Genomic DNA, 27,804 nt, shown 5'->3' on the forward strand with positions numbered 1-27,804 from the left:
TTTTTATAATTGTTCTTACAGTTAAACTTGCAAATCCTAAATTATGGCACAACATCTGCTTGTCGTTGACCGGAATCGATTTGCTTCAAAATATCTAATTTAATTTTCAAATTCAGTCTTTTTCTTACATTTATAGTCTACGTACTGCGCCCAGATGTTGCTTTTTCATTCTTATCGGCCATTATTAACTCTTCGAAAATGTAACTGCGTTGGTTGCATTAATTACGATACAATGTTCAAGTAAACTGTCCGTTACGCACAATGTCTAATACTATACTGAGTGATGACTAGACTTAGGATAAATGCATATAATGCAAATATTACAAGCAATATACTTGATAATTTTTTAAAATGTTGATCTCGGAACTACGTAACAAGTCGCTGTACTGCAATTAATTTAGCGTGCGAGAAAATTTCACTGAGCATGGGAAAATTTCTCAAGTCGGAATGGGAAACGTTTTAATGCTGTTTTGGTATTCATTTTCAAGCTATCGACTCCATCAAATGATTTCATTAAATATGCCAAAGATGCAATCTGTAAAAGAGCGTTATAGTCAGATACGGGTTATAATATAAGAACAGCGCTATAGCAAATCAGCATAAAGCGAACCGCATTATAATGGGGGGGGGAGTGCTGTATATCTTTTAAACTATTAATATGAACATCAATTTTTAAACCGAAATTTATAGCTTGTAGAAATTGTTTTACTATATTATATAGAGTGGCTAACAATGCGAAAGCTGAGTGCAAGATGACTGGACGGATTGGGGTAGTTCACTTTATGTAGCTTAATTTGAAAAGTGTATTAAATATTATATGTTCTAGCTTTTAAATCTGAGTTGGGCCATAGAAATGTAATCCTCCTTTTGGTATAAAGTCAACAATTTGTTATATTGGTTTACCAGATTCGAAAACAAGTCTGCACTAATTTCCTGATATGTAGAAGTGTCAGAAAGTATGGTATTTATTATGTTTATGTAATCTATTTTATCAACTAGTATGACAGTGTCCCCTTTGTCAGCACATTGTATAATGATGTCTTTATTTCTTCTGAGGTCATGTAATGCTGAAAGCTGGATCTTATTAAGTTTAGGAGTGTGGAATTTTAGGGTTGTTTACCACCTGATTTATCTGCTGGATGACTGTCTTTTTGTGCCATGTTTCAGAGACCAAATTTGACATTTATAATTAACTGTTCCTTGGGGAATGTACTTGGAAGTAAATTGTAATTTAAAACCTTTTATAAAAGAGAGCCTTTTGTCAAAGGGATTAATTAGACATCAAAGAACAAGTGGAAACAGACTGAACCAAATTGCTCTGAATAACAACAGTAATAAGCAAAATATTTTTACAGAAATTAAAAAAAAATTTCACAGAACTTTTTATCATTATTTCATGGAAAGATTGACCTCATCCTATCAGGGATCTGCACCCTGTACTCTGCATACAAGAGTAAAATAACACACAGCTTCAGTACATGTTTCATGCTCCATGGCTTCAGAATTTACTTTCCATGCTATTTGTGAGGACCATACATTTTTATTTAATGACGCTAAAATTATTAACGTCCAACATAGCTATGCAAAACTACTAATAGCTGAAATGCTGGCAATTAAATTAACTTCTAATTCGATTAACATACGATGCCCTGCCTTATTTCAGATACCTGGTCTTTTACGCCAGTGTTCCATAACAGCAAATAATCTCTCCTGTATAAATTCAACAATTCATTTTAAGTTTACTGTCCTGTAATCACGATTGAAAAAGTCCTGTCCACTTAAGGAAAGAAAATAAGTTTTTAGAATTTTAGGAAGTTATTTGTATTCATTTTTAATTTAAAGACACAATGGCTTCTCCCACTCGTCATTTGTTGGAGTTGTGATGTATTTTGGTGACAGGTTTAGAGATCTCGGACAACAAATGCTGGGTACATTGGATCATTAATGGTATGTCTCCGATGATAGAATTCATTATTCGTTTAAATTCAAGGAAAGTGTTAGTGAAGAAACATCCTATATGCATATATTGAGGTAATTCCTCTCAATATTTTGAAAACTGATCAGTAAAGTAGGACATACTGAGTCTTGTTGCTCTTTGCTGAGAGGACATATGGATATGATGTGTATTTGATGATGAATGCAATTAAATACATGAAGAACATACTGCCCAGGATAGTTAAGAATTATAATAACTTACGAAATAGCAATGAACAGTGGCTAAAACTTTATATATACAGGGTGTTTCAGTTAAACGTTTCAAAACTTCTAAGAGGGGTAGGGTACATCCTGACAACTCGAAATCATATAGCAATGTAGGGTCGGAAATGCTTTCCTGAAGCGGTGTTGTACACAGAAGCACCATAAAAAGAAAAGAGACCGTAAGTGAGAAATCGTTTTAATAATACATGAAAAGAAGCAAAAGGTACATGGATTAAAGTAAGTGTTCGAAGTTTCTTCAACCTCGTATTGCTTTCGCACAGTGGTACCTTGGAAAATGTGCTACAAATCCCCTTTTTCCTGCTGAAGTGTTGTTTTCCGATGAGGCATCCTTCACAAGGGAAGGAAATTTTCAACACTCATAACGACCATATCTGGGCGGTCGAGAACCCGCATGCAATACGATGTCGTGCAGCACAGATTCGATTTTCGGTCAATGTATGGGCCGGTATTATGGGAGATCACCTCATCGGACCTTACCTGTTACCGTGTCGTCTAACCGGACCTATCTACTTGATCTTTCTGCAGCAAGTATTGCCACAACTTTTGAGAGATGAACAGATTTCTGCATCGACGCAACAGACAATGTGGTTCCAACACGATGGAGCCCCTGCCCATTATAGCGGAGATGTTCGTAACTACCTGGATGTCACATTTGGTCAACAGTGGATCGGACGTGGTGGTCCCGTGTGTTGGCCTGCTCGGTCACCCGACCTATCATGTCTTGATTTTTATTTCTGCAGTCATATGAAATCGCTAGTTTATGACACCCCTGTTGACAATGCTGAGGAGCTGTTTGCAAGAATCGCAGTAGCTGCCTAAGAAATTCGAAATTCGCCTGGAGTATTCCAGAATGTTCGGATGTCCATGCGTCGGAGCTGTGAGGCGTGCATTGTAGCCCGTGGAAGAAACTTCGAACACTTACTTTAATCCATGTACCTTTTGCTTCTTTTCATGTACTATTAAAACGATTTCTCACTTACGGTCTCTTTTCTTTTTATGGTGCTTCTGTGTACAACACCGCTTCAGGAAAGCATTTCCGACCCCACATTGCTATATGATTTCGAGTTGTCAGGATGTACCCTACCCCTCTTAGAAGTTCTGAAACGTTTAACTGAAACCCCTGTATATATATTCTGCAGGTTTTCATTTCCAAAGTGATGCCTATGTTACATCAGAGATGATACCCACTCAATTTAGAAAGGAATAAAGATTAATAATAATTAAACATCTTAAAGTTTATTAAAAAGTAACATAATTAAAGATTTATTTTCAAAGAAAATAAGTTACATGTTTTCAACCAATAGACTTTCTGATCTAGAAACACAAACTAATATATTGTCCTCCTTTATCAATAGATTAGCAAAGATGCCTTCCTTGTGAATCATAAAAGATCAATGAGAGAAGTACAGAAACAGTACGTTATGAATATCAAATCAATTTAATACAGCGAAATGTTTAACATAAGTTGTCTTATATGTACAATGGAAAAAATAAATCGTGAAAGATGTTTTATGTGAAAACATCTTTGACGAAAATCAGAACCATTTTAAAATTGAACAGCTAGAACTGGTTATGAGTGATGTAGCATTTTACGCTCATGCCTGCTACTTATTCTACTGAATCACCATTAGTAACATTAGCATCATGCTTCAATCCAAAATATTTAGTATGAACAATGTAACATTTCATGCTCATGGCCACTACTCACTCTACCAAATCAATGTTTGGAAGAGGTTAGCAACACGTCAATAGTCTAATTCCCCATTTGTTGAATAGTATGATGTCTCAATCATGATTGCAACAATACAAGTATTTGTATTGTTGCAATCATGCTAACTCACTAACTTTGATTTGGTATGTCATTTCCAAAAATACCGTCAAAGGACGTAATTTCTGCTGTACGTATATTGGCTAATGATGCTAACACGCTAACTTTGATTTGGTATGTCATGTCAGGAAAGACGTCATTTCCATAAATGATGATGTGGAAGAACGTCAAATGATGCCATTTCTGGGTCACAAAATCTTGAGACAAATTGCTTTTACTACAGTGCGAAATTTAGCAGGTGCTGCCAAAGATGTTTTCACATCAAAAATAAGTCAAGTGTCAGTGAAAGTATGTACAATGAAAAAAAATAAAGTGTTAGTGACAGTTTACATGTTTTACCATCAAGGTGATTTGTATGCTGATATGTTCCAATGAAGTGTTGCAACTTTGAATATTTAATACACTCACAGCAGAAGCTGTATGGCTTTGTGAATAAATCTTGTAAATTGCAGACTTAAGTTTGGAAGACTGCTGACTTTTTATTATAAATTCTTAAGACCAAAACATGTTTCCTTACAGCAGCCAAAAGTTTGCTAACTCAAAATTTTGCCAGAAAAAAGTCTGCTAAATCTTGTAAATTGCAGACTTAAGTTTGGAAGACTGCTGACTTTTTATTATAAATTCTTAAGACCAAAACATGTTTCCTTACAGCAGCCAAAAGTTTGCTAACTCAAAACACAATTCATAGATGGCAAGTTGCCCAACTGGGTTATTGAAAGCAGTAAGTTAAATATTACTTAACTTTAATTTTAAATATAATCTTAATTGGAAAACCAATTTTTCATCCAATAATGCTATTTGGGCTAAACTGAAACATATCAATTTCACAAAAAAAAAAAAAATTCCAGTTCCCAATATTATTCAAGGTAAAGAAAGTGAAAGTTTGAGGATCAGTTCTGTTACTTTCAGTGTGAGTTCCTAGCAGAGGCTATTATGAATTGATATAGAGTGGTCTTTTTGGGGAACTGACAAACAAACAAATTATCCCACATCATTCTTGGCATTTTAATCCACAAGGAAGCATGAAATATAACAAATTATCCCATGTCATTCTTGGCATTTTAATCCCATAGCAATGCTGAATTATCAGAGAATATTCTGAAACACCTGAAGATCCAAATTTAGTCCTCCCTGAGGGGAGGACTAAATTCAGATCAAGTGTTTCAAAATCTTCAAGGCTTTTGGAATTTTTCAGAATCTTAAAGTATTTCAGATCTTCAAGTCTTGCTTGGGGGTGGAGGACTAAATTCAGATCTTTTCCTGGTGCAGTTTTGGAAATTTCTGAAGATGTGCAAGGTCTGCTATAGTATCTTACTTAAAGCAATCATAATCAAGTGGCATCAAACAGAAAATGTTAGGTAAGCTAATTAATGTTTAAATGTATACTTTTACTAGTAGACAATCCTATGGCTGTATTTTAATATAAAATATGTATTTTGTTAGTGCAGTGTGGGGGATAAAAAAAAATGTAGGAGTTGGTCTTTTTGTTTCCTTATTTATCTACTTTTCTTATTTATTATGTATATTCCTTATATATGTTTCCTTATTTATTCTACAGAGCGTATTTTATGTGGTTTGTTATTTCCCTTAACATACGGGGTGAACTGGAACATACTCTAATATCTGGCTAGGGTAGCAATCCACAGTTGAAATACATCCCTTAAAAACTCTTTAGAGTTCACAAGTGCTGACATCCCTTGAAAAGATGGTGCTTGGGGGCTCCATTTATTTTTGAGGTATTTTTATTTTGGTAGCACTCATTCTTTAGGGTGTGGGTTTGTCTGTTTGGACAAGTAGCCGTGCATTCACTTCCCTGAGGTTGAGTGTAGCTTTGGTTCTTTTCTTTTCTATTCTTTAGTTTATTATATTTTTATGTTTATTTATTTTTTGTTTTGATATAGGAGTGGTTTTGTTTTGGCACAGGAGCAGAATAGCACCTTGCCTTACCAATTAACAGTATTAATTATTTTGTTGTGTTTATTTCTTGGTTCAAGTGTTTCTTGGTATTGGTGTTTTTTGGGCACAAGGGCAACTAGGGCCAAAATGTGCCTGTTCCTATGACATTTTTATATAAAATTTCATTCCAGTTTGTCATCATAGAAAATCATATATTTGAATCTGCTTAAGAAAGGTAAATAGTTCATTTAAATTCACATTGTTTCCAATAATATGGGCGAGTGATAGAGGCTCTTTCAGTCTTGACAGTGAAAGGAAACTTATTTTTTCAGAAATAGGAATACTGCTTACAATCTAAGAGTATATGCTTGACAGTAAGTGGTAAAGTACAATGTGTGCATTGAGGCGGGACATCCTGCTTGAGTAGATATATATGGGTTGGATGTGTATGCCCTATGCGTAATCTTGCTAGCACAACCTCTTGTCTGTTTTGCCTGAAACTAGATTTCCATAGTGCTGGTTCCTCTTTGATTTCGAGCAATTTGTTGTTTGTTTGTGACCTCCAGACTTCAGACCACTGAATTGTATAGATTTTTTTAACGCGCTTCAAATAATCTATGTATGGTACTTGGTAATGTGATGGTATTGTACTGATTGGTTGTTTGGCTGCCTGATCCGCTCTCTCATTACCTGTGATACCAGAGTGCCCCGGGATCCAGCAAAATAACACTGCATGATTCTTACTTCGTAGGTGGTTTAAGCATGAAAAAAAATTGTTTTATGATGGGATGCGATATTGAAAGTTTATTGTCTAATGCAGACACTGCACTCATGGAATCTGTGTATATTATACTGCTAGTATTTTGGAAAGTGTTTATATTTTCTAGGGCTAATTTTATTGAGTATAATTCTGCAGTGTAACTGCTACACTCAACTGGTAGTGATATAGAAAGTGTAAAAGAGGAAAAGACAGCTGCAGCACCAGAAGTCTATTTTCGAACCATCTGTATATATTATACAGTGTTGAGCATTGTTGAGGGAAGTGTTTCTTAAATTTCATTTTAAAATGATATAACCACATTTTCATTCCCATAAAAAATTGTTAATTTGTAGCCAACTGACTATTTCAATTCTGGCAGAACACAATCTCAGGTATATGTAAATGTTGTTTGTTTGATCAGTTTAATAAAATATTTTTTTTTTGTAAATAGCAAAATTAACCATTTTGGCCTTTACATTGCCAATGTTATATAATTTTGTAGTCCCCCCTCCAAATAAAAAGAATGCAAGAATATTCAACAGTCAATATTATGTATGTGAACAACACACATGCACACACCCTGATTTTATGCATGGGAGTAGTTGGTTTCATTTAGTAGGCCCATTTGTTTTGAAAAAAAAAATTTCTAACAAACTGCACTGGTTTCCATAATGTTATACCTGATTTTTTATACCTTGTATTAGGTCTGCACAAGTGTATCCATCATCTTATTTGCATTTTGTGTATGCTGACATACTTTGAATAACTCACAGGACAACCATACTATTTCAGCCTGAGAACTACAGCCTCAGCTGAAGAGGCCTTTAAGAATTCCTCCATTTGTAATAAGTAAGCCAAATAAGTGATAAATGGAAAAACTTCCTGTATAGTCACAGAAAGGATGCCCATTTTGTAGTAATCGTTGTTTTTTAAACAATTTATTATCAACTAAAGCCATATTGCACTGTGTGTGTGTGTGTGTGTGTGTGTGTGTGTGCACGCCAAAAAAAATCCCTAATAACTGGAAATTACAGGCAGGAACTGCATGCGAGTAATAGCATTTCTATAGGTATTTTATATGAAATATGGTAAGGTATATGGCATGTTCGTGTCAGACGGCAGCTGGGATTTCTTCCATCTCCGCATGTGTTTTGCTGTATCGAGGACAGTACACTGTCAAGCCAGAGGACTTTAAAGTGTGTGGGCCGTGTCTGTGCAGTGTGATATGTTGTGCCCATTGTTTATCCGGCTTATTGGCCGCCAGGCTCCTAGTGGGGCCCGACGTTGCCCATACCCTGCCACGTGGAGGCTAGCCGGGTGTATCCAGTATCACAACAAATTGCTCCGGCAGATCCTGCCATCTAGTTTCCTGGGATTTCAGTGGCTAGGACCTATTTAAAAAAAAAAAAAAAAAAAATTGCGTTTGACATTAATGGTTAATGGGATTGCTCTTAGGAAATCGCTGGTTGGGGTTGAATGCTAAAGAGATGTGTTAAAGGCCAAACAGGTCGAGCAAAATTTTGATGTTATTAAATTTAGACATGTGAGGCTATACGCTAGATAAAAGCTAATAGTGTTAGCTGTCTTAGAGATTTACACAAAACCGGCAGAATTCAGATGCTGACCACAATTTAGCAGCATTGCTAAGGGTGCACTCAGTCGATTCAGGGAGGGGGGGAAAACAGACAGAAGAACAGGGATGACAGAGCAGGCATCCCCAAAGAGGTCAGCGGAGACAAGCCCCACCAGGCGAAGTATGTGGGGTAGGCAGGGAGGGGAGGAGAGGAGACAGAGATCCATCTCCTCCCTCCCCCACTCGGGGACGGGGTCCTAAAGGGAACCAGGCCAGAGCACCCAGTTCAGATCACCAACAGCGTGTCGGCAGCCAAGCTGCAGAATTTCTTCGTCGGTGTCATGTCCAAGTAGTGTCGAATTCCCGCTCCAGGGGCGGGACATGCCAGCTGGCAGCAGGGAACCCAACAGGCAAGGAGGCAGGAGAGACACACATCCACCCCACCCACAATCTGCACCCCCCACTCCACTTGCACTGTTTTCTTTTTTTCTTTTTTTTTTTTAAATACTTTTTTATTTTATGATTTTTTTTCCACTCAACTCATTCATCCCTTTCTCACACACCAGGAGGGGATGCAATGATGTGTAGTGCAAATTCAAACACCAACTAAAACCAGGGCCAGTGTGCACTTAACTGTTTGTTAAGTGCACACTGGTTTGTGGTATTCACGGTTTGTCCTCTTTTTTCCTCACACGCTTACACTTTTATTCATTCTTCTAGCTCTCATCTCATTTTTTCGACTCTTACTTTCTGCACTGCACTCTCTGGGCATTGCAACTTACTGTTATTCTTCAGTTGTGGTGCAGGCCTAGCCTGCAAGGTTTTTTTTTTTTTTTTTTTTGCAGGCCAGGGGAGAATGCAGTGATAGTGTTTATGTGGTTAGTAAATGTTTGTTGGTACAGTATATATAAAATAATGTAAGTTATTTTTAACTTTGTATTCTTTCGGCCAATTACATTTGCCATTCTAGTTTCTCTTTCCCATTCACTCTCTCTTTCCCTCATGCTAGGTCACTCTTTCTTTCACCAAAACTGCCATTTATTTCCTTTTACCATAATTCCTAGTTCACTCAGTGCCCAGCCTATTTATTCTATCTTTCATTCTCATTCATTCATTCTTCTTTCATTCTACATTGCATCCCCTTGCTACTAGCTTACTGATATTTTTCAGTTAATCTGCTTCCCTGGCTGCCTGTACATCTCCCTCCCCTACATGGCAGGGTAGTCCAGGGGAGTTTTGTTATGTCAGGGTGCAGAATACTTCTATCCTAACAGTTTTTAAGTCATCGTCTGGGCGTGGTGGGAAACTTGGGCAAGTTTACTATTGATTATTGTTTAATTGCTGGGGGGGCTGAATTGCCATTCTTTGCATTGCTCTGCGCATTTCGAATACTTTCTGTGTGAAAGATGTAAAAGCTTTATAATTTTGCTCTTCTATGATGAACAGTTCTTCTCCCCTGGGAAGGGGACCAATCTGTGCTATTAGCTCTGTTCTGTGGATGTCATATATTATACATTCATATAGAATGTGTGCCCAGTCTTCACTTTCGCCACAGGTGCAGTTTGGATCATCGGTCAGGCTTAAGGAGGTTACTTTTGCCTTTAGGGAGCCGTGATCTGTCAATATAAATGCTGTAAAAAGTCCAGGGGCATACTACTTAGGTGGCTTTGGGCTAACCACTGACACCCGTGGCAGAAACCGTTTGGTAACCAGACCTCTGGTTTCCTGCTCCCACTTTGTTTGCCATAGCTTGTGGAACTTTGTGGCTATTCTTTTTCTTTCATCATTGAAGGTGTTGGTTGTATCAAGGGCTAAACCCAGAAATTCTGTGGGTATGCCCTTTTTAAATCTATAATATAAGCCTATAAGCCTCTTTTGGCTACTTCCAGGTAAAGTGGGAGAGTTCCGGCCAGCAACTGTAGTGCAGGTATACTTACTGTGCGACATGCTCTGGTAATAGTGAGTAGTATTGTCCTTTGTATCGATTCTAATTTATTCCTATTTCTTACTATGGCCGAGCGGATGAACCACGCACCAGCTCCATAGGTGATAACAGGTAGGAACATTGCACGGTATATGATTGCCAGGGTCTTTCTTTTGAGTCCCCAGTCTGCTCGGCTGATCCTGGCAATCATACCTGCATAATTTCTCACTTTCTTCGCCAAGTAGATCAAATGGGGGTAAAAAGTTAATTTTGAATCAAAGACCACTCAAAGATATTTTAGTTCTGTTACCATTTTTATAATGGTTGTGTTAATTTTGATTTGTGGACATCTTATGTCCAAATTGCCTTTTAGAAGTATTTGTTTGGTTTTTTCAGGCGATATTTTGAGCATGTGCATTTGTGCCCATTCCTGCAGTTGCAAGAGGGCAGCATTTGATTTTTGCTCTACAACCACTCGTGAGTTACCTTTTACAAGGAAAATCATGTCATCTGCAAAGGCCAGGCTTTCCACGGGGCCCAGAATCCAAGGCCAGAAATTCATCCAGAACAATATTCCAAAAGAAAGGGCCAAGGATTGAACCCTGCGGGCAGCCTTTTTTCACAGGGCTGTCAATTCCCGGAACCTCGTGCATACAGAGACACTGTCTGTAAGGTAGCTGTTTATTACCTTATAGAGGTTTTGTGGGGCATTTGCCTGGCGAATTCTCCTAAGGACACTAGGCCACCAGAGTGAGTGAAATGCCCCAGCAAAGTCAAGGGAGATTGCCAGCATATATTTCTCCTGTGTTTTTAACTGTTGTCAGTAGGTGGTGCATGGCATCCTCCATAGAATTGCCCTGCTTAAAACCATACTGATTGTTGGAATGCAAACCTGCTTCTGTAATATTGAGCTAATCTGCTATATATTAGTCTTTCATATATTTTCCCTAGTACAGGGAGTAGGGCTACTGGTCTATATGATTTGGGATCAGTAGGGAGTTTTTCAGGGTTTTTGAGGATTAATCTTAACACGGCTTGTTTCCATATTTTTGGGAATATACCTTCTGTCATACAGTTATTATATAGTGCTATTAATTTATCCGGTGCTATTTCCGCTGATTTTTTGATAATCTCAACCTCTAAGAGGTCAAAACCTGGGCATTTATTGTTTTTGGTTTTAGATAGTGCTATTTCTAAGTCTTGTATAGTGAACAGAGGTTCAATATTGGCATTGTCATATTCAGTGTTCTCTTTTATAATGTTTAGCTGGGTGGGAGAATGATTTCCAGTTTCAGTCTGAACAATACTGTCTAGGATGTTATTTACAGAATCCACCCAACACAGGGTTGGGGTTCCATCTGGTTTGACAGTAGTTTCTAAGACATCTCCTCTTGGCAGCTTGTTAGTCACTATTCTGTAGACAACTCCCCAAGGGTTATTATTTCCAGTAGTTCCCACCAAGTGCCTCCAGAATTCCTTTTTCTTGCCTCTTATGAGGTCTGTACATTGATTCCTGAGAGTTCTATAAGAATCTCTCAGTTCATCCACTTCATTTTGTGGCCAAGATGTTCTGGCTCGTTGAAAATGTCTCCTCGCCTGGTGTACCCACTTCTGAGTATAGTCAGTTCGGGGCACCACCAGGGAACTGTCTGCTTCCCCAGTTTTTTCCATGGGATGGACAGGGTTGCTGTTTTTGTTAAAATGTTTGTCATAGTCAGTGCTTGCTCGTCCGGGCTACAGTTGTCTGATCTAGACCACTCATTTTCCTGTTTTTGCATCTAAGCTGCTTATGTTCTGCAAAAATCTGCCAGTTTGCCTTTTTAAGGTTATACCTTTTGATATCCAACAGGGAGTGTTGGGTTGTTTGTAATTGTCTGTTTAGTTTGAAGGAAATGGCTCTGTGATCTGATGTGGTCCAGGCTGGCTGGACACACCAGTCTGTGATTTTATAAGCTATTGAATTGGTGGCAAAAGTAACATCAATGTCACTCTCCCACACAGTACTGCTAAAAGTTGGGAGGTTATTTGGTTGGTTTAGTACATGAAAGGGTGAGGTGGCTATATAGTCTGAAAGTATCTGGCTGTTGTGTGTGCCTGCTCTGTCTTCCATACGGCTATGCCATAAGGCTGACCGGCAGTTGACGTCAGCACACACTATGATATTTGCAGTAGGTAGCAAGTTTGTGACTACTTGTAGGTATTCAATAGTTGGATTTATATCTTCACCTGGTCTGGAATATAGTGGAATAATGTAAAACTGTCCTATAGCACTGGTGATATGGGCACACACTCCCACTGGGGAGCAGAGGTGACCCACCTTTGTGATGTGAGGTCAGTATTTTTAACTACTGTTGCTGTAGAAGGGACACCTGAGGTGTATTCTATTATTTTATAGCCTCTTAGGTATCCCTGAACCCTACCCATATGTGTGTAGGGTTCCTGGAGTACCAAGATATCTATATTATTTTCTTCCATTTTGAGTTTGATCTGATCTACAATGGCTCTTGCTCTTTGAGCATTCAATTGGACAAGATTTAGAGCCCTAGTCACATTTACGTTTTCAATCTGGCCCATAGTTGGTTCTAGACTGAATAAGTTTTGCCATCTTTTTTTATAACTGGGGCATTTATCATCTCTGATACTATGTGTATAGTCAGTCAGCCGTGCTGCCTTGCAGGTAGCACATTTTGGCTGCTGAGACTTATTTTTGCAATCATGGCCAGTTACTGCACAGTGACCACAAACAGGTTCTTTCTGACTGCAGTCTCTGGCAATGTGACCATATTTATGGCAGTTAAAGCAACTTTGGATAGGGAAGTGTTCTCTAAATCTATGACTGGTCCAGCCAGCATAGATTCTCATTTGTCCCGGCAATACCTTCCAAATTTTTGGTGCAATTTCTGCAATTATGTTGAGTTGTCCATTCCTCTTGTTTTTTGTTGCACTTTTCAGCAGGAATTCAGCAGCAAATTCATCTATTGTCATTTCATTGTTAAAGTTTTTGAAGTAGATATCCATCATGAATTCTTTTTCTATTACTGACACAGGTACATCAAAGATTATAATACAGTGGATTCCGGTTATTTGGGCCACCGGTTAATCGGGGCAGCCGTTTATTTGGGGCAAATCTTAAAAAACAAAAACCAATCGAGAAATTAGCCATAGTTTACTTCACTTAATTGGGACAAAATGCCGTTTAATCGGGGCAGGAGACCACAGCACTGGAGATTACCCTACGATTGTCTCCGACCGTACCACGTAGTTCGGTCGGATTTCTGGAGGTCACAACCATTAAACAAAAACAATTAGCTGTCACCTGTTTATTGGGCTTTTCTGTTAGTGCAATCTATCATAAACGGACAGTAAACTCTATCTTATTGAATTTGCTGTAATACCGACAGCTGGAATTCTGTGGGTTATTATGGTAAAATGTGTTTACACTTCCATGAAATCTTCAATCATATAAAAAAATTAATTTTCAGATCTTCTCTTCATTCCTATTTTTAAAGCTTCGTAATTTATTACTCCGTTCTCACTTGCGCATGTTGTGTTACTTGCAATTTGTGTGTGCCGTGTTCTTTGTTATTGATTGCTTATGTTTTTACTGTTTTAAATTTTAACCCCCACCCACAAATGTCAGTGAACAGAAATGTCAACTAGTTTAGTTAGTATGTACACATTATTACAGTATGTATTAATTCTTCCGATTTTCACGTATCATTTAATTTTTTTTTTTTTTTTTTTTTAATTGGTAAGGTAATAAAGAGTAAATTTGTGCTTAATATATCTTTACTTTTATAGCCTGTGGATAATATTCCTCCTATTTTCGCTAATTATAATCGCTGTTTAATAGAATTAAAATTCAATTCACAAACGCGATTACAGTGACTGGCGCTTACTACACATCGTATAGTGAACGGTACTTTACTGTGGTGAGTTCGTCGTAACGTGATTTGATTGTACAGTGAACTAATTGTAAAGGGGGGGTAAATTGTATTTTTAACTGTTTACGTGAAACTTCGGATAATTGGGGCAGCCACTTAATCGGGCCAAAATGCACTAGTCCCGATGTGTCCCAAATAACCGGAATCGATTGTATTAGGGTTTTTCCCCTTTTGGTTTTTCGGGGAGCAAGCTCAGTTTTTCCATTTTAGGATGGTTTTCTATTTTTCTTAGATCTTCTTTGCTTGCTACCTCGATCAGGACTCCATTATTCCTGATTTTCTGCACGTTGTTTATCTTTATTTCTCTCAGATGAGGCCTCAGCTTTGTTACCACTGTGTCCTTAACTGCCTCACTGGTTTTATGAGTAGAGTCGCTTTTTGCTTTTAGAATAATAATGTTGTTTTTCTTGTTTATATTAGGTTGCTTAGTAGCTATTTGTTTTGCTTTAGTTATGTCCTGTTTGCCATTAACCTTTGCACATTGGGCATAGGTTAATGTGTTCATTGTTTTATAGTTGTTGTTCTCCTCAGTTGTAACCTCTAATTTTGATTTTAACACTTGGTTCTCTGTGTTTAATTCAATCAGGCACTGCTCAAGCAATGACCAACAGTTCATTATCTGCAGCCTAATTGCAGAAATAATCCTGCTGGTTTGCTCGTGCATATATTCTTCTAGATACACTCTGGTTTCCTTTGCCTGTTTGATAGGGTCAGTCAAATTTGTCAAGTAGTCTAGTTTTAGTTCTGTCTTTTGTTGCATCTCTGGAATTTCTATAGTTTCTTGATTTTTTCCTTTCCTGCTCTTCTTAATACTGAGGAGGCCAGCATCTAGTTCATTACCATTTTCCTCATTAACAGAGGCTTTCTCCCAGAGCACTCTAGCTTCATTTTCAGAGGAGTCTTTTAAGTCATTGTCCAGAATTTTGTCATTATTTGATTTTTCAGCCATAATTTCTGCATTAAATTCACTTTTGTAGCAATAAGTCAATTTCTGACGTTTTAAGTAGTGGTTTGAGGTACTTATTTCCAGTGTAGGCACATTAGAAATCAGAAATCGCAATTTTGAAGTTTTGGAGGGAAATGCCTGTAGATAAAGAAAACTATCTTATACACTAAGTATAAGTTAATTCTGTCAGTAGTATTATATTTTCCATACAAAATAACCTTATCACAAGCAGTTTGAAGTATAATATATATTCAAATTTTTGGACTTTTGAGATGTACTCAAATCAGTGGCTATGCCAGTGGGATCACTACCGCTGAAGCTGTAGCGAGAAAAAAATAGAAAAAAATAGCGAGAAAGAGAAAAAAATAGGCAAATACAATCACAAAAACTATTCTTGCCCAACTTAATTTGCTTACATTCATCTGTGCTACTCTTCAAACCTGAAAAATCCATGTTGTAATACTTGCCTAAATCGAAGATCGAGCAATATCGTCGTCCACTCTTTACATCATTGCATCCTTACTTGGCTATTTCAAAACTTTTGAAATAGCCAAGAAAGGATGCAGTGGTGGTGTGCAGCTTCATATCTGCATTTGTGGTTATCTCGGGTACAAAGTAATCAAAAAAATTTCAAGATTTTGTTTTTCTTTCTGATATGATCTTTGAAGAAGGTGCTGATAAAAGCAAGTTTTTAAACAATTTCAGATAGAAACATTACAAGTTCTGATTTATTTTTGTTAATTATATTAAAATTAAAAAATATATACAGGGTGTCCCAAATATTGGTACAAACGTTTAGGGGAGGTAAGTAACATCTAAAGGAATGTGAATCGCATAGGAACCCATAACCAGAAATGTCAACATAAGTCGGTAGACAGCGCTGTTCATCAGTTCGCAAGAGGGAAGCTTTCTGGTTTACTCATTCAAGCAGTAGTCGCCGCATGAAGAGCATGCATCAATATATGAACTGTGAGCTGGCAGACATGCACCTGATGTATGGATTAGCAGAGGGCCCACACGGTGTGCGCCCCCATGCAGCACAACATCGCTTCGCAATAAATGTGTGGGCAGGTATGTTCGGTGACTGCGTAGTCGGCCCATACCTGTTACCATCCCGCATTAACTCCGCTAAATATCGGATCTTTCTTGAACAAGTTCTACCAGGGTTACTTGACGTTCCAGCAAATGTGAGACGCAACATTTGGTTTCAACATGATGGGGTGCCTGCCCATTATGGAAGATGTGTTCGTGACCATTTGAACAGGCATTTTGGCCGTGGTGGACCCGTTCCTGGTCCCCACACTCACCTGATTTATCGAGCCTTGATTTCTTTCTGTGGGGGGCCCTCAAATCTATCATGTATGAATCACCTGTGGAGACGGAAATGGATCTCGTGGCGAGACTCTTCTGCACTGCTGCTACTGTCAAAGAAACTCCAGGTCTGTTCGACCGTGTCCGCCAATCCATGCTGCGTCGGTGTCACGCATGCATCGAGTCTCATGGTGGAACCTTCGAGCATCTGTTGTAACATCATGAAATGCATTCATCTCTTACTCCATTGTTAATATTATGTCAAATAAATGTTTGCCACTAATTACTGTCTTGCGTCATTTCTGCTTCTTGTGCCTTGCTACTACTTTCCCGTGACGTTTCCAGTTATGAGTTCTTATGCAATTCACATTCCTTTAGATGTTACCTACCTCCCCTAAACGTTTGTACCAATATTTTTGAGACACCCTGTATATATATATATATAAATATATATATATATACAGTGCTGTTAATTTTTCTTAATCTTCTTCAATCCAATCAGGAACTTAATCACAAAATAGGCCTTTAGGTTTTAACATCATTCTTCTGCTAGCAAGGAATCAAACCAAATGCCTAGTTATGTGTCATTCAGTTTGATTTATTATAAGTATCAAAATTGTGTAAATTTATTAATAAGATCACTAAAGGGCAAGAAAAATTGCCCAAAATGAATGGCTAATTTAAAATTTTGAAGTTCTCAGTTAACTATAATTTATCCAAAAAAAAAAAAAAAAACCTTCAAAAGGCAGTGAAGTGTTTCCAACTACAATCGTTTCTTTGTACATACTGCATTTCATGGCTATTCCATTCTGTCATCTTCAAAGAAGGTCCTTTGGTCCAGAAACAGGCAATTCTTCTATTAGCAAAAGTATCAGTGAAAGTTCTAGATACTGAATTCCATCATTCTTTGATATCCTCCCACATTTTTTTTCTTTTTTCACTTTACTTAGGAAAAAAAATTGGGTGGGGGGAGAAGTAATACACTGCTAGATCTGCTCCATGGTGTTAATGACGCATATTTTCCCCCATAGACACTACAAAACATCTTTATAGAAGTGTTTATCCATATTTTTTCTTTTTTTGTGAAGAATTTCTGATGTACAATTCTATCAATGAATTGTGAATTGAAAAAGACCACGCTCACAATGAAATGAACTCACCTACTATTCTCTGATGTAGTGAATTTGGGCCCTTCCATTTCAAAGACCATTGCTTTGTTGCAAGATTCTATCTATATTCAGTGATTACCCCATCAATAATGGACTATGCCACATACATTGCAGCATAAAAAGCCAAACAACCTTGTATTCTAGAGCAGTGGTAACTTGCATCTGGTAATGCAAGTCAGTGATAAAGTAGCAGTTATGGGACATTGTAAATATATCACAGTTCCAAAAAGGCATGATTGTGGGTGCTCATGTGTGTGTCAGGTGCTTCCATTTTGGAAACAGTGCACCTTGTTGGCTGCTCATGGCCCACTGATTAAGGTGTACACAGAATGGTGTGAAATGTGTAAAACCTCCTGCCAACAGAACTGTAAAGGATTACACAGGATAAATGTTCATGGTGAGCAAACAGTGTAGTGAGTTGTACAGGCCCAACAGCAGGTAACTGTACAACAGTTGACAATGCAATATGGGAGTGCAAGAATAATATCCCAAATGAAGCACTGCACACTAAGATGTATAGGATCCACAGCAGAAGACCCAAGAGACAATCCCCTCCCCACCACTGACTGATAACAGAATAACTTCTGTCGATCTAAGATTTTACCAAACAAACTATTTCAGTTTTTAACATTGTTTTTCTCTCCAAAAGCAAGTTTCAACATGTCCACTGGAGTACAATAGTAACGGACTGATATGAAATATTTCAATGTTTCAGACTGTTGGATAAGAAGAGAAACAATGGATTAGGCAGCAAACACAGGTAAAGGACATCGTTATCAAAACTAAAGAACTAAAATGGACTTGGGCAGGACACATAGCTTGAAGACATAATGGCAGATGGACTAAGGAAATAATAGAATGGTACCCAAGAGGAGCTAAAAGAAAACCTGGAAGACAACAATGGAGATGGACAGATGAAATTCAAGAGTTCATGGGTAATAAATGGATAGCCATTGCACAAAACAAAAGGAATTGGAAAGTTGCAGGAGAGGCCTTCATCCAGCAGTGGATTGAAAATGGCTGCTGATGATGATTTCAATGTAGGCTGAAATCAAATAAAATTTGTATGGTTTACAATGTCTGATTCCTGCAATTATCAGGGCTTATATTCAATCTCAGGAAATTAGGTGACAGGACTTGCCAGAGTAAATCTTAGTCTACTGGTGTTTTCTGGTCTGCCTCCATGGGGCAACGTTGGGCCTCACAGTAGGGGTCCAGCTACTAAACGACCAGATGAATAATGGTACATGACACTACACATGTACAATATCCATACACTTTTGAATATCTGGCATTTCCAGTAAACTGGCACACCCATCACAATGCAGAGATCGGGGGTTCCCCCATCTATGCATTTTTGGTGCCGCTTGACACACTTTACCCTTTATCCAGTTCTGCTAGAAACACATACACTGCAATGATCAGGCAGCAAAAAATGCTGTCTTGGGAGCATCTAGTTTCCACTGTGGGCAACTCTGGCCCATGGAGCATCATTTACCGAATAACTACAAATAAGCTGCCCAGGGGAGAGGTGGTACCCTCCACTATCACCCCCAAGGCACCATGACCAACAACTGACAGGACACCATCAATAATATTTTAAATGCCAATTTCAAACCTGTAGAAGGAGACAACACCTACGAAAAACAACGGATATGCCAGGCCAATAAGGCCTACCAGTCCCCCCCCCAAGTAGAGGATCCCTTTACTCACCTAAAACTCCAAACTGCCATAAACAAAATCAGAAACAAAAGAACCCCTGGACTCGACATGCTTGAGCCAGAACTGGTCAAGAAAGTGGTCGAATTTACACCGGACCTGCTCTTCGAACTGTACAATCACTCTCTCCACTTTGGCACGTTCCCCTCGGATTGAAAAGTTGCTAGCCTAAAATTAATCCTCAAAAATCCAACTAAACAGCCACACATACCAGAATCCTACTGACCAATTGCACTCCTCTCTGTGCTGAGTAAAGTACTGGAACAACTGCTCAAACAGAGAATCGAAATACACTACTCTACAGCAAATCTTCCTGCAAACAGACAATATTGCTTCAAGTCAGGAAAATCCACTCTGGACCCACTGGAGCGCATCCTGAACATGGCAGAAAACTGTCCATAGAAATATCTACTTCTCATCTCTATCGACTTTGAGAGGGCGTTTGATGCCCTTTGGTGGCCGAGTATCCTCGCAAGACCCTGAGTCTTGTGAGGATAAATCTCTGCCGAGGATAAAACGTCTGCCGATAAATCTCTACAGCTGCATAAAAAGCTACCTGAGCAGAAGAAGGGTCTTGGTCAGGCCCCCTACTGCAAGGTCGGGCACCGAGTACACCGGGGATGCCCGCAGGACTCTGTATTGGGTCCCCTCCTGTGGAACTATGTGTTGGACGAATTTCTCCACCTCGACCTAGGGGACGTACAAGAACTGGTGTACGCCGATGACCTTTCCCTGGTCCTAACCGCAGACTCAAGAGCTCAAATGGAAATTTGTGCAAACACATTGCTAACCAAACTCCGAGAATGGACGGAAAGGTACCGTCTCACAATTTCACCCACCAAAACTCAATCCGTCCTACTGAAGGGGTTACCTAACCCTAACCAGACCACTACAGATCAGAATCCAAGACAGGACTAACAAGCTAGTTACTGAATTGAAATACTTGGGAGTTATATTGGATCGGAACCAGTTGTTCACTCCACACCTAAAGTACGTGCAGAATAAGATTAAAAATTATGCCATGCTTGCCAGAGTTACACGCCGAGATTGGGGGCTGAAAAGGTACACCCTGGTGATCCTCTTATAAAGCAGCAATCATCCTGGCAATCACATATGCATCTGGCGCATGGTTCCATAAGGCCTCAACCGTGGTAAATTGCCGACGGCTCGAAATTATACACAGACCCATCTTATTGACTCTCACCCAAGCATGCAAAACAGTGTCGACCCACTCACTGCAAGTGATTGCAGGGGTTCTCCCCCTCGACCTTGAGGTTACCCGAACAGGCATGCTGCAGCAGTTTTGATGGGGAAAGGTTACAACATATCTGGACCACACAACAGATCCAACAAGCAATTGAAAAGCCGAGAAGAACAAGCTTCAAATCTACCTGCAATCAATCTGGCAACAAAGCTGGACAAACCTGACAAGGGGTAAGTCATGCAAAAGTTCCTTCCAAATCTGGAGCAAGTGTACCCTATATTTCCAACATGGTTTTGCCCCAGACTGCATGTCACCTATCTCCTTACAGGACATGGAGTGATCTGTCACAAGCTTCATCTCCAATTATTTCTCCTATCTCAGAAGGAATGGATTCTGAAGTCCTAAACTGAATGTGCAAAAATGTGTGAGAGCAGGAGAGAACTACTTTGATGATAAAATGCAGTAAAATTATCAATAACAATAGATAATTCTATATGTCAGACAAGGGCAAAACTAGATGACATGGACAGATATCTTTAAAGGACAAAATAAGGTGATGTTGTACACACTGGCACTAACAATATTAAGAGTAGGAGAGCTGAGTACTTACTTAACAAGTACAGGGCAATGTCTAATACGCTGGAAAACAGTTGAGTTAAGATTGAATTTGAAAGTGTCTGCAATTCTGCCCAGACACGATAGGAGGGAGTATATGTTGGGAGACTTGTCAATCAACTTGGCCCTGGAGCAAATGTGCAAGGCTCATGGGGCAGAATTTTTCTCAACATGATCTGTCCTTGTTAACAGGAAAGACTGTTTTTACAGGGATGGGATACACTTGAATCACTTGAAGAAGGGTTGTAAGAATATTTGCTGATGCTATAGAGGCAGTGATTGGTGGGTTGGAAAGCCACTAGCTTGGGAGGGTTACACAGAATAATAGTTTAACTAGGACCTCAGGCAGAGGGGAAAGTGATTCTTGCATTGCTACTATTGGTACACACAGCAGCCTGTAAAGCAAGGTATTTGGGATTTCAGACCCTGCTGTGGGTCATCATGAAACAAGTGAATACATTTGCTGTGTTAGGGTAACTAAGAGTAAGAACACATGCATGTAAAGTTGCACATACACTAATGCTAGGAGCTCTGTAAATAAATTTGATGAATTTGAAGTATTGATTAAGCTGTCGAATGCAGGCATTGTAGGAATAGTGCAGTTTAGTGTGATATAAGCACTGGGAAAACAATTGAGAGTAGGAGTGTGTTATAATCCTAACGATTGTGATGAGTATACCAAACAGCTATACAGAGAAATAGAGTGGGCCAGCAAATCAGAATGTCTCATAATGAGGGATTTTAATTTTCCAGATGTTACCTGGAATTTGTGGATTGGTCACCCATACACTAGCAAGACTTTCATGGATTTCTTGGATAGTTGTTTTCTACAACAACCATCCAAGCATATTAGAGAGGCAACAAAAGGAATCAATACTCTTCATCCGGTTATCAGCAGTCATGCTTCATGCATTAAGAATCTGCAAGTAAAAGATTCACTGGGTGGTAGTGATCACAATGTACTAATGTGGAATTTCATTAAAGACATAACTACATAACATGAGGGTGACTACAGACGTCTCATTAAATTTCAAATGGGAAGTATTCAGAGAAGTAATCAAAGAAGCTGCAAGGCTTTTAATACCAACAAAGAAATACTGTTAAAGGCTTAGACCTAAATGGATGTCACATGAAATTGAGACACGTAGCAGTGAAGAAAAGTGCATGGGGTGTGTATAAATTATCAAGTGATACAGAAGGTTGGTGGATATAAATTAGACTGTAATCAAGTCACAAAGGAGGTTAGGCAAGCTAAGGCAGATTATGACAAGTCTCTGGCAAAGAATGCGAAGAAAAACAGCAAAGACTTTTATGCTTATATTAAGAGTAGCAGGAAGGGGTTGAATCACATTGGGAGACGCTGTCTATGGGTTAACTGTTGACGAGCCTGCTCAGGTTGCAGGCAAATTGAATAGGTGTTTTGCCTCTACATTCATACATGGGGAATTCTTTATGGAAGGGTATGCCAGAAATTTGGCAAATGCTAATGAGCAACTAAATGATTTTGTGATAACTGAAAGTGAAGTGCAGGAGAAATTGTTGAGGATGGACATAAAAAAGGCAGCCAGGGTGGATGGAATCTATTCACTTATATTACAGGGATGGGATTAAGGGAGGCAGCAAAGGAGGTAAGCAAACCCTTAGCCATAATTATGAGAGTATGCTTAGATTCAGGGGAGGTCCCTATGGACTGGAGATGTGCGAATATATCCCCAATTCATTAAGGGGGATCAACAGGTGACATGAGTAATTAGATCTTTTAGCTTAATGTCTGTTCCAGGGAAAAATAATGGAATCACTGGTTAAAGAAGTAATGCAGGATCATTTGGACAGGGATGCAATTATGTTGCAATCACAGCATGGATTTGTCATGAGGTGGTTTTGTCTAACCAATCTGGGCTGCTGACGAGGCTACTAGTGACGGTCGTGTTCAAAGCCGCTAAGTGGATTTTTCTTATTTATTGATTTGAAATTATTGTTTTTCTAAAACTTTTGATTTAAATTTAGTAGTATAACATTATTTTGTGATTTCTTGATTAATTTGGTGTATTTATTCTTTACTCGGCCTTGTAAAAGTATCGGTAAGGGTTTCCACGTGCTCGTAACTACCGTTACCGTTAGTAACTTTCCCGCCATTGTGATACCGTACTAGATAGCGTTAGTTGAACTTCGTTAGCAGTTAAATTGTACGTTTAAATAAATACATATAACGACTTAGATTACAAACGTAATATAATTAATAACATAACATAATTAATTAATAAATTAATAGAATCGTGACTCAGACCAGAGCAGCAAAGCAAAAGGCTCAAGCTAATGGAAGCGCTGTGGCTCAGAGCAGAACTGAGGGGGGCAGTTGTCCTCTGACTCACAGCCTTATAAAATGCACTGTTTGCTTGATGTTTGCAGAGCAATCGGGTACGGGACATGATACTGCCAAGGGGGATGTCTTTTGTGTGTGCGCGATGCAAGGAGTGTATCGATATCAGGCAACAACTCAGCGTTCTTGTGGGCCTATATGAGAGCTTGAAGGACAGGGTGGATGCCCTCGAAGAAACTAAATTGAGGGGCCCATCAAGCTCTCAGCTGCCCACATCAATGCCAGAGCTTGCACTTGGGCATCGCGTGACACAGAGACAACCCCAAAGGCAGAATGCGCTGGTCCCGAAGGAACTAGTAGTTGTTGGTGACTCTATTGTCAGGGAAACGGGGAACATGCTTTGTAAAAAAGATAGGTGGAACAGGACCAGGGTATGTCTGCCAGGGGCAAAGGTTGATGACGTAGAGCGAATATCATCATCTTTTAAGGGCACAAAAGGTGATATAGTTGTACATGTTGGCACTAATAATATTAAGAGTAGGAGACCGGCAGAATTACTTAACAAGTACAGGTCACTGTTGAACAAAAGCCGAGAATTAGGGTTGAATTTGAAAGTGTCTGCAATTCTGCCCAGACACAATAGGAGGGAGTATATGATGAGAGCCTTGTCAATCAATTCGGCCCTGGAAAGATTGTGCAAGGCTCAAGGGGTAGAATTTTTTTCAGCCTGGACTGTACTTGTTAACAGGAGAGATTGCTTCTACAGGGATGGGATACACTTAAATAGAAAGGGTGCAAGAATATTTGCTGATGCTATCAAGGCAGTGTTAGGTGGGTCGGAAAACTGCTAGCTTGGGGGGAGACAAAGACCAATAGATTGACAGTAGCCACTGGCAGAGGTGAAAGAGATTCTTGCACTGCTTCTATTAGAATGAGCAGAAGCCTGAAAAACAAGATGCATGGTATTTCAGAGACTGCTGGGAGCCATTGCGGTACAAGTAAACACATGGGTTGTGTTAGGGTAGCTAAGAATAGAAACAGGTGCAGGTATACTTGCGTGTACACCAATGCTAGGAGTTTAGTAAATAAATTTGATGAATTTGAGGTATTGCTCAAAACATCGAAGGCAGATATTATTGGGATATCAGAGACTTGGTGTCACACAGATATAAGGGATGCAGAACTGCAATTTGGGGAGTACAACGTCTACAGAAAGGATAGACAGGATAGGAAGGGAGGAGGGGTTATGCTATTAGTTAAGAAACACATAAAAACCAAGGAAGTGAAGCCAGTCGACATCGCTGGACAGTGCAGTGTGGAGTCAGTTTGGTGTGACATAAACATTGGGAGATCAAAATTGAGAGTAGGAGTGTGCTATAGGCCTAATGACTCTGATGAGTATAATAAGGAACTGTACAGGGAAATAGAGTGGGCCAGTAAATCAGAGTGTCTTATAATGGGAGATTTTAATTTCCCAGATATTGACTGGAATTTGGGGGCTGGTTACTCACACACTAGCAGGACTTTTGTGGATTTATTGGATGATTGTTTTCTACATCAGCATGTTCGGGAGGCAACTAGAGGGAGTAATACTCTTGATTTGATTATCAGCAGTGATTCTTCATGCATTAAGAATCTGCAGATAAATGAACCACTAGGTGGCAGTGATCACAGTGTGCTGAAGTGGGATTTACTCAAAGAGGTAACTACCATTAGGGGTAAAGGGAAGGGTTATTGCTTCCATAAAGGCGACTACGATGGACTGAGACAGTATTTAAATTCTATACAGTGGGACCAACTGATGATGTTACCAACAGCAAATTCAAAATGGGAAGCATTCAAAGAACTTATCTTGGAAGCTACTAGGCTTTACATACCAACTAAGAAATATTGTTCAAGGTTTAGGCCAAAATGGATTTCAGATGAACTAATGAGGCATATGGCAGAGAAGAAAAATGCATGGGATACATACAAATTAACACATGACACAGAAGCCTATGATAGATACAAGTTGATATGCAACCAAGTTACAAAGGAGGTTAGGCAGGCGAAGGCAGATTACGAGAAATCCTTGGCAAGGGATGCAAAGAAAAACAGCAAAGAGTTCTTTACTTATGTAAACTCTAGAAGGAAGGGGATGAATCAGATTGGTCCACTTGATATTGATGGGTCAAGTGTTGATGATCCTGCTCAGGTAGCTAACAAACTAAATGAATATTTTGCATCGACATTCACACATGAGGAGTTATTCAGCGAGGGAAATGCCAGAGGTGTATTCAACTCTAGCAGTAAGCTACAGAATCTTGAAATAACTGGGAGTAAAGTGGAGGAGAAACTGTTGAAGATAAACACAAGAAAGGCACCCGGGGTGGATGGGATCTATCCAGTTATATTAAAGGAGGTAGCAAAGGAAGTAAGCAAACCCTTAGCCATAATTATGAGAGCTTCCTTGGACTCAGGGGAGGTACCCATAGACTGGAAATGTGCAAATTTGACCCCAATTCACAAAGGAGGATCAAAGGCTGACACAAATAATTATAGACCTGTGAGCTTAACTTCTGTTCCAGGAAAATTAATGAAGGCACTGGTTAAAGAAGCACTGCAGGATCATTTAGACAAGACTTCAGTTATAGCTCAGACACAGCATGGTTTTGTTAAGGGGAGGTCTTGCCTGACCAACTTGATTGGATACTATGATGCAGTCACAAAAGAACTGGATGCAGGGAATAACTTTGATATTATATACTTGGATCTTAGAAAGGCTTTTGATACTGTTGCACATGGAAGACTGCTACACAAATTGGAGCAGTGTGACATTGGAGGCAAATTGCTGCTATGGATAAAGGGGTGGTTGAGGGGGAGAAGACAGAGAGTGGTAATCAATGGACACTGCTCATCGTGGACTGATGTTATTAGTGGAGTCCCTCAGGGCTCAGTGTTGGGTCCATTATTGTTTTCTGTATTTATAAATGATATTGATGATGGTATATCGGGCTTAATGTCCAAGTTTGCAGACGATACAAAGGTTGGCAGGGTTGTCAAGGACACTACTGACACTATGCTGCTGCAACAGGATCTGGAAAGGTTGAGCAGATGGGCTGAGAGGTGGCAAATGAAGTTTAACATTGACAAATGTAAAGTACTACACATGGGAAACAGCAACCCCAGAGCAACGTATCAACTCTGTGGTACCACACTGACAGTGGTAGAGAATGAAAGGGACTTGGGGGTGGTTGTGCAGGCAGATATGAAGTTCTCTGAGCAGTGCAGACGGGCTGCAAGAGTAGCTCATGGAGTATTGTCAATGATATACAGGAATTTTTCCAGCAGGGATAAGGAGGTGATTATTCCATTGTATAAGGCGATGGTCAGGCCACACCTAGAGTACTGTATACAGGTCTGGAGGCCTCATTTCAAGAAGGATGTAGAGCTGCTGGAACGAGTACAGAGAAGGGCAACAAGATTAGTGAATGGAACAAAGGGGTGCTCTTACGAAGAAAGGCTTAAGTTTTGCAAATTACAGTGTCTGGAGACTAGGCACCAGCGAGGTGATCTGATAGAGGTGTATAAAGCATTGAATGGTTTGAGCATGCTCAATGCTGATGGGATTCTTCCTCCAGCTCAGAAAAATCACCTGAGAGGGCATAAATTCAAATTGAGGAAAGACAGATGTAGGATAGACGTGCGGAAATTTGCCTTTAGCCAGCGGGTGGTTGGTTGGTGGAACAGACTTCCATCCCTTGTGGTGGAGGTTGATAGCCTAAATAAGTTTAAGGCTCAGCTGGACAGGTATTTTGAACGAACAGAGGGGTGAAGTGGAAGTGGGTTTTTTTTTTTTTTTTTTTTGGCTGATGCTGCATAAGCTTGCTTTCTTGCATCAAATGCCTCTACTAATGCTAATGCTAATCTGATTGGTTACTATGATGCAGTAACCAAGGAACTGGATGCAAAAAATAATTTTGACATCATATACTTGGATTTCAGGAAGGCTTTTGATACTATTGCACATAATAGACAGCTGTACAAACTGTGGCAATAAGGGCAAGTTACTGCTTTGATAAAGGGATGGTTAAGTGGAAGAAGACAGTGATTATCAATGGGCACTGCTCTTCGTGGACTAATTTTATTAGTGGAGTTCATGAAGGTTGTCTGGGGTCCTTTGTTGTCAATATTTATCAATGAAATTGATGAAGGTTTTTCAGGCTTAATGTCTAAGTTTGCAGATGATACAAAGGTTGGCAGGGTGGTTAACAACAGTCATCAGGATGAGCTACTGCAACAAGATCTAAGGAAAATTGGGTCAATAGGCTGAGAAATGGCAGTCAAGGTTTAACATAGGGAAATGCAAGGTACTGCACATGGGTAGCAGTAACCT

General features: G+C 39.3%; 1 protein-coding gene across 1 annotated transcript in view; it reads right to left on the reverse strand.

Annotated features, from left to right (window-relative positions):
- LOC150084568 (ribosomal RNA processing protein 36 homolog) overlaps nt 1-27,804 on the reverse strand; it is a 141,741-nt gene that overhangs the window by 16,786 nt on the left and 97,151 nt on the right. The window lies entirely within an intron of this gene.

The sequence above is a fragment of the Mastigoproctus giganteus genome, chromosome 6, assembly GCF_048544385.1.
Source record: "Mastigoproctus giganteus isolate SK-2022 chromosome 6, ASM4854438v1, whole genome shotgun sequence".
Lineage (NCBI taxonomy): Eukaryota > Metazoa > Arthropoda > Arachnida > Uropygi > Thelyphonidae > Mastigoproctus > Mastigoproctus giganteus.